The 8,389-nt window shown below is 37.4% G+C and overlaps 1 pseudogene; it reads right to left on the bottom strand.

Moving 5' to 3' along the window:
* Positions 1 to 7,092: 7,092 nt before the first annotated feature.
* Positions 7,093 to 7,841, bottom strand: LOC140531299 (protein C1orf43 homolog pseudogene; annotated as a pseudogene).
* Positions 7,842 to 8,389: the final 548 nt, after the last annotated feature.

Here is an 8,389-nt window from a genome sequence, read left to right as displayed (position 1 = left end):
CTTTCTGACCTTCATTCACCTCTGTGGAGGGTATTTAATGCCTTGTTTGTTGCAGAGATAAATTTTTACTTGACCTAGAAGGTTGAGAGGTAGAATGACACTTCTCAGTAATGGCAAAGGAAGTGGATAATGGATATGCAACTCTTCTTACAAAGGGGGAAAGGTACATCACCTCATGAAGAAGCAGTTTCTTATGCTTCAAGGAATTTTGATTTGGATCTATGGGTGCCATTGTGAAGGAAATGGTAGTGATATGAGGAAAACAAGATGAATAGCATGTGTACTGAAGGGCACAAAAATTGTAGTTATTACTCATCTGAGAGGGATTTTGTTGAACTGATGTAACCAATCAAGAAGTCTGTTGTTCTTCCAGACCATGAATTTAGAATGAGAACTTCCTGAGACTGGTCAAACCTAGTAACTATCCCCCACCTCTAGTGCTTTCTGTTTTGTTTTGTTTTGTTTTCATGTACGGACAAGTCATCCCACTTTAAGAAACCAAGAAAATATTGTCAAGGTTTATAATCCAGGTTTGAATCTGTGCTCTTCTACTTATTACCTGTGACACTTTAAGCAAGTCATTTAATTTCTTCAAAACTTAGTTTTCTCATACATAAAATGGGGGAGTTTATACTATATGACTTATAAGATTGCTTCTAGTTCCAAGTCTACGATCTTGTAGTCATCTGAATGACGTCTAATAGTATGAATCCTGAGGCAAGAAGCAATTTACATAATTTCAGTTTGAAAATGAACTTTTGCCTGAATTAGAACTCCTTTATTCTTATCTTTGCTGCATTTCTGATTTTCCAGACGTCTTTTCCCACCATGACCAGCAATCTTCTCACTGAGGAAGATCACTTTTTCCCTGTTTCCTCTGCCTCTGATTGATCAATTCCTCTCAGAACCTCCATTTTAAGGAAAATGCCCAGGTGAGCCCTGTTACTTTCATTCCTCTTTGGGTTCCTCTCTTGAGTCTCCAGGCTCCTTTCTCTAACATATCACCTAGGCTGGCACCCTCCTACCCATTCCACCTTTCAGGTTCCTTTTATGTTTTCTCTTCATCCATTAGAATATAAGCTCCTTGCCAGCAGGACTGTCTTCCTTGTTGCTTGCATTTGTTTTTCTAGTACCTAGCATGCTGCCTGGCACATAATAATTATTTAATAAATTCTTGTTGACATGACAAAGGAAAAAGGAGGTCTGAATCAACAATTATCTTTGGGCAAATGACTCAATTTTTCACTCTGATCAGTCAGACAAGAACTGATTTTCAAGTTGCATTTTCAGGTTAAATACCTATAGCTGAACATAGCTCTTGTTGCCTTCTCAGCTTTTATACTTGGAGTGCCTGCAGGGTACCCCATGTGGTATCAAATCTTGGGGAGAGTAACAGAAGTGCTTTCTGTATTTGAATACTAGTGAGTTGTTGTTTGGAGGGCACTGTGGGAAGGAGAGATAAATAATTCTCCAGCAGAACAACTTGCTATTCTGTGCCCTAAACCCTTGGAGTCTGTTCATCTCTGAGTATTCTCCAGCTCATTGTTGACCTATACTAGTGCAAATCCTTCCCCTCCCCCCTACCCTCTTTCCTTTTCTTTTTCACTTGAAGCACTGAAAGCAGCCTGGACAAAAACAAGAGGTTGTTTATATGCCTTGTGCGTAGCACTATGTTTCTCCTTCAATACTTGGTGAGGACACATCCCTTTAACGAAACTTCTAAGCTACTAAGAGGACATCTGATTGTTTGTCCTTTTGATCATTCAATGAGTCACTGAACTTCCCTTTACAGCAATATGGATTTCTAATGTTTAGAGAGCTAGTGTTCAGCATTAGAAAGATCTTAATCTGATAAGTCTGGCATTCAGGTGTGTTGTAAAGTATTTATTTCATCTCCTGGCTGAATATGATTGACCTAATAGTTGCCTAAAACTTAGTGGAATTTCAAATCCTTTAGAACAAGTCCTAGAAGATTGGGGAAAGGGAACTAGAAGTAAGATAAGCTACCTTATCATCATGCAATATGCTTCATCTGTGGTATTCACACCTCATCACTGCCCTCAGTTGTCTCTGCCCTTCTGATTGAAGAGCTGGAGGGCAGAGCAAAAACTCCTCTCAAAGTCTCCCTTTAATTTTTAAAATATGTTTTATAAATTTATTTCAATTTTCCAATTACATAAAAATTCTTAATATTTTTTTTTAAAAATTGAGTCCCAAATTCTCTCCATGTTCTTGCCATTCCCAATCCATTCAGAAGATAAACGTATTGATTGTACATGTGAAGTCATGCAAAACATTTCTATGTTATCCATGTTGTGAAAGAAAACACACAAAAAAGAAGAAAACATAGAAAGTGAAGAAAGCAAGCTTTAATCTGCATTTAGAGCTCATCATCTCCTCTCTGGAGGTGGATAGCATTTTTCATCATGCATCCTTTGAAATTGTCTTGATTCTTGTCTTGATCAGAGTAGCTAAGACTTTCACATTTGATCATTGATGTAATTTTTTTTTTTACTGTGGACAATGCTCTCCTTGTTCCATTCACTTCCCTTTGCATCAGTTCATGTAATACTTTCCAGGTTTTTCTTACCCTCCTTGTCATTTTTTACAGCATACTAATATGCCTGCACAATCATAGGCCACAACTTGTTCAGCTATTCCCCAATTGATGGACATCCCCTCAATTTCAATTTCTTTGCACCACAAAAAAGAGCTGCTATAAATATCTTTTATATAGATTGGTTCTTTGTCCTTTTCCTTCATCTTTTGGGATAGGAGTGGTACTACTAGGTCAAAAGATAAGCACAGTTTTATGGCCCTTTGGACATAGTTCCAAAATGTTAACATTATTAAAAGATTATTAAATTTGTTACAATTATTAGAAAAATAAATTCATTTTAAAAAATCCAATGGTACATTGCCACAGTGGGGTTCCCCCATGGATGATATCCCTTATTTGTAACTTAGATAATTCATAGCATAAACAATTAGTAGCAGTTAGATCATAGGTCAGGGCATCAGCGAGGAGAGCATGTTAGTATCCCAATCTTTCCACTAATTTTTAGTTGATTCTCTAGGATTCTCTAAGTATATCATTAATTTTACCTGCAAAGAGTGCTATTTGTGTTTTCTTACTGTCTATTGTTATTCTTTCAATTTCTTTTTCTTGTCATTGCTATAGCTAGCAGATGTAGTACAATATTGAATAATAGTGGTGATAATAGGCATCTTTGCTTCACCCCTTATTTCACTGGGAAGGTTTCAAGTCTATCCGCATTATAGATGATGGTTTTAGATAGATACTACTTATCATTTTAAGAAAGGTTCCATTGATTCCTCTGCTTACTAGTATTTTTATTTAAATTAATTTTTCTTCTCAGTTTTCAACAATCACTTTTGTAAGTTTTAAATTTTCTCCCCCTCCTTCTCCAAGATGGCATGCAATCTTATATGGATTCTACATATACATTCTTATTAAACACATTTTCACAGTAATCATATTTCATAGAATAATTGAAATGAATGGGAGAAACCATTAGGAAAAACCAAACCAAACTAAACCAAAACAAAACATAACACAAGAGAAAATAGTCTGCTTCATTCTGCATTCCAATTCCATAGTTCCTTCTCTGAATGTGGATGGCATTTTGCATCAAGAGTCCTTTGGGAATGTTTTAGATCTTGCATTGCTGTGAAGGGCTAAGTCTACCAGAAACAGTTCTCACACACTATGGCTGTTACTATGTATAATGTTCTCCTGGTTCTGCTCATTTTATTCAGTATCAGTTCATATAAGTCTTTCCAGGTTTTTCTGAAGTCCACCTGTTCATCATTTCTTATAGTACAATAGTATTCCATTATATTCATATACCACAACTTGTTCAGCCATTCCCCAATTGATGGGCATCCCCTCAATTTCCAGTTCTTGTCACCATAAAAAGAGCTGCTATACATATTTTTGTACATGTGGGTCCTTTTCCCATTTTTAAGGTCTCTTTGAGATACAGTCCTAGAAGCAGTATTGCTGAGTCAAACGGTATGTACATTTTTATAGCCCTTTGGGCATAGGTCCAAATTGCTCTCCAGAATGGTTGAATCAGCTTATAGCTCCACCAACAATGAATTAGTGCTCCAACTGTCGCACATCTGCAACATTTATCATCTTCCTGTTTTATCATGTTAGTCAACCTGATGGATGTCATGTAGTACCTCAGAGTTGTTTTAATTTGCATCTGTCCTATAAATAGTGGTTTAGAGCATTTTTATGTGACTATAGGTATCTTTAATTTCTTCCTTTGAAAACTGCCTGCTCATATCCTTTGATCATTTATCTAATGGGGAATGACTTGTATTCTTGTAAATTTGACTCAGTTCTTGATATGTTTTAGAAATGAGGTCTTTATCATAGACACTAGATATAAAAATTCTTTCTCAATTTTCTGCTTCCCTCCTAATCTTGGTTGCATTGACTTTGTTTGTACAAAAACTTTTCAATTTAATGTAATCAAAATTATCCATTTTGCATTTCATAATGTTCTCTATTGTGTGTTTAATCATCAGTTCCACCATTCTCCATAAATATGACACATAAACTATTCCTTACTCCTCTAATTTGTTTATAGTATCAAGTTTTATGCTTAGATTGTGTACTCATATGGATTTTATTCTGGTGTATGGTATCAGGTATTGATCCATGCCCAGTTTACACCACATTTTTATCCATTTTTCACAGCAGTTTTTGTCAAACAGTGAGTTCTTATCCCTTTCTGGTGTTTTTTAATAGGAATGGGTGCTGTATTTGGTCAAAAGCTTTTTCTGCATCTAATGATAGAATCATGATTTTTCTTGCTTTTGTTATCAATTTGTCAATTATGCATATAGTTTTCCTAACATTGAACCAGCTCTGCCTTCCTGGTATAAAACTCATCTTGTCATAGTGCCTGATCTTTGTGACATATTTCTTCAATCTCCAGGCCTCCCTTTAAAGAGGACTTAGAAACCCCAATACCTCTTTAGTTTATCATTTCCCATCAGCTGCTCTGTTTGTTTCTGACTCCACAACCATCATTACCTTGCACTGGGTACCCTTTCCCTCCTTCCCCTTGCTTTTCAATTTCCTTTTGTATATTGTCTTTCTATCTTCCCCCATTAAATTGTAAGTCCCTTGAGGACAGGGACTATACTTCTTATTTGTATCATTAGTACATTGTCATACACTAGGTGCTTAATAAATGTTTATTGTATTATATCATTGCATAGGGTCTCCCTGGCACTACTTATCCTGTTATCTTAGGTTTTATTTTTTAAACTTTAAAAAAAATTAAACTTTTAAAACTTTTCAATATTAGACAACAAACAACTTAGGAAATATAGAATGGAGTACTAGATTCATCAGAGGAAAGATGAAAGCAAAGGCTAGGGTTAGGATGCTAATAGACTAAGAAGAAGCTAAATGTGGTAGCGGAAAGGACAAGGAGTTGAAAGAAGGAGCCTGAGAGGTAGTTCACCTTTTATTGAAAACGCAGACACATCTGGTACAGATTAAATCATTGCCTTTAGCTTGGGGAGATTTCATTATCAGGAGTTTCTCAGATGTTGGTTCAATTTGCATTAAGTATGATTCTGCAATCCTTTCACATCCCCAGGATTCTGTGATATGAAGACTGAAGGTTGAGGGAGTTAGTGTATACTAAATCTAACTTAATTAATTTTAAAATCACAGTATCTGAACAAAATGCAATCTAGTTTCTCTCTGTGTATTATTTTCAGTGTTGTCACGATGAAAGAATGCAGGCATTTCTCAGGAACCTCAAGACTAAAAATAGGATAAGAAGATTACAGATACCTAGATTTACTTTTCTATGAGACTGCATGACTTTAAAAATAAGAGTCTGCCAGTCTGTTTCCTTTTATAAAGGGACATTCTGTGCCAATTTTGCTAATCATTTGTCCAGAGTCAGGGCTGGGAAATTTTGCCTGGAACAAAAATCAGATGAATTTAGTGGTGTGACCCCAGACAGTTCACCTCTTGCCTCTTCAGGGATTAAGGGAAAAAGAAGGGTAGAGCAAGGGCAAAAAGACCCTTCAAGGACCTGAGTTCCTGTCCCACCTCTTGTGATTATCTGTGTGACCTTGAAATATCACTTAACCACTCTGGGTGCTCTCTAAGGTCCCTTCTCTCTTTAAATCTCTGTTTGGATGCTCCTAGGGTAGTTTGTATGCTCCTGGGATAGTTCCCCTATACTGCCGGACAGTGGAGGATCGTGAAACATCAAGATCCTTCCTTCTCCCCCTTCCAAGTGAATACTCTGTAAAGCAATACATACCTCATGCTAATAATTACTTTCAATTTATATGTGCCAATATGCATAAAACTCCTAGGAACAGTCTTTTCTTCTAGTATTTTTTTTTTATTTTACAGCTGTTTTTTTATTTTTATTTTTATTAAGTAACTGGTTTATAAAGTCAGACCACTGCAGTGACTTAATGGGGGAATATAAAATTAAAGACTGTATCATTGACAGTTCCTCTCAGTCACATCTTGATCTATAGTATGGGAAGATAAGGGTAAGGCATTACCCTAAACACAGCATAAATCTCAGCAGGGCTTGGTTTAAGTACAACACCATAATGCCCCTCTGCCTTTCTCACTCTCCAACTTTAAATGACATGTCTGTGGGCAAGAGTCCCCATTCAAGTGAGTGAGATAGGGCTCTGTGGTTTCCATTTCTAACATCATAAATGCCCCCTTCTCAACCCACACTAACCTATTTAGAATAAAACTGATTTTTTCAATCATGATTGAAAACAAGTTGGGATAAGGAGGAAGTGACATGGACAGAGGAAAAATATGTGGACTCAACTCCATATAAAAGCTTTGGAGAGGGAAAGAGAGCCTCATGAAACTTTAGTTCTACAATAGACCAGAGGGATAAGCTAAGGAAGGATCTCCAGATACACATTTCAAGAATTCTGGGCATAATGATATCAATGCTGTCTAGTGCTGTCTTTCTTGCCCTGGAAAAATCCCTGGATACTGAGACTAGATTCTCCTATCTGAGCCATGTTGGCTATGGCTATCCCCAGATTCAGTCAGAGGGTGCTCTCTACTGTGTTGTGATCCTTAAAACTCTTCAGCTCTAGGAAGGGCTTGGCTCTTTTATTCTTCTGGCTAGAAGGCAAATAGGTGACCTGGACAGTTGTTGGAGAGAAAACTTCAGGAGACTATAAGATCCTCAGCTGCCAACTGGTGCTGCCACTGGGAGCTCCCACCATGGACTTTGACAACTCATGTGACAGCCAATTCACTCAGTGCTTCCTGGTAATGTAGATATTCAGTTTGGCCAAAGACACTAGTTCCATATTTAGCTGTCTCATAGCCATCTAGCAGGGCATCAACAAGAGCTTTGTGGTTATCCTTGAAGGGGGTCCTTGTTTTTTGAAGCTCCAGCAGATAGGAGCTGAAGTTCTTGCCCATCAGAGAACAAGGATGCTGGCCTTCCGAATGGAATGGGATCTCAGAGGCATGAACAACATCTAATGATTTCATCCTGTACAGGTAGTTGTAGCAATGTTGATTTCCTGGTGTCTCCAGCTGCAAAAGACTGGCATCAGCTTCTTCAAGAAGCTGGGGTTCATACTTTACATCCTGGACCTTGGATAATTGGACATCAATCTCTTCTTCAGATTCTTGGGAGCATTGTGCCTCACAGGGATGTGAGGACCTCTTCGAGACTTCATAGCCTCTTCACCAAAGTGAACAGCAGCACAAATACTAAACTCTCGTATGCCATCACCAGCATGTCATTCACCTGGGACAACCAGTTACTGCTGGATGCCATGACCTCCTTCCAGCTTCCTTAGCCCAGGTTCCCTAGTAGCAATGACCCTAGGGCTCCTTGGTGTGGCTTGGCCATTTCCTTATGGGGGAAGCCAAAGTCAGACTCTGCAGGAAAACATCCATTGTTTTCTAATTTATCTTTCTATGCCCATTAATTATATTATTAAATTATTAATTGTCTATTAAATATCTATTGAATGTCTAATGAATGAAGGAATGTTGATAATCGATTGAAAGTACAGAACAAAAAGCACATGTATGGAGGCCTTCTCCCCAAAATTGTTCTTGTTAAGTGTTGCACTATTAGGTGATTTTAATGGTAGATTTATTTTTCCTGTATGTTGGTGGTATGATTTGAAGGATACTAGAAAGACCCCATTCCAAAATATATTTACTAGCTTGCACAATGATCAAAATTCCACCATTTGGGATTCATTTCTTTGGCTTAAGGCAAGGATTCCTAACTTCACTAACCCTGAAAAGGTATAAGAAACTTGTTAAGGGGGTAAAGAGGATGTCTAAAATTAGTGGTTAAGAAACAATTTAATT

The sequence above is a fragment of the Notamacropus eugenii genome, chromosome 3 (genome assembly GCF_028372415.1).
Source record: "Notamacropus eugenii isolate mMacEug1 chromosome 3, mMacEug1.pri_v2, whole genome shotgun sequence".
Classification (NCBI taxonomy): domain Eukaryota; kingdom Metazoa; phylum Chordata; class Mammalia; order Diprotodontia; family Macropodidae; genus Notamacropus; species Notamacropus eugenii.
This window is presented reverse-complemented; position numbering and strand designations above follow the sequence as displayed.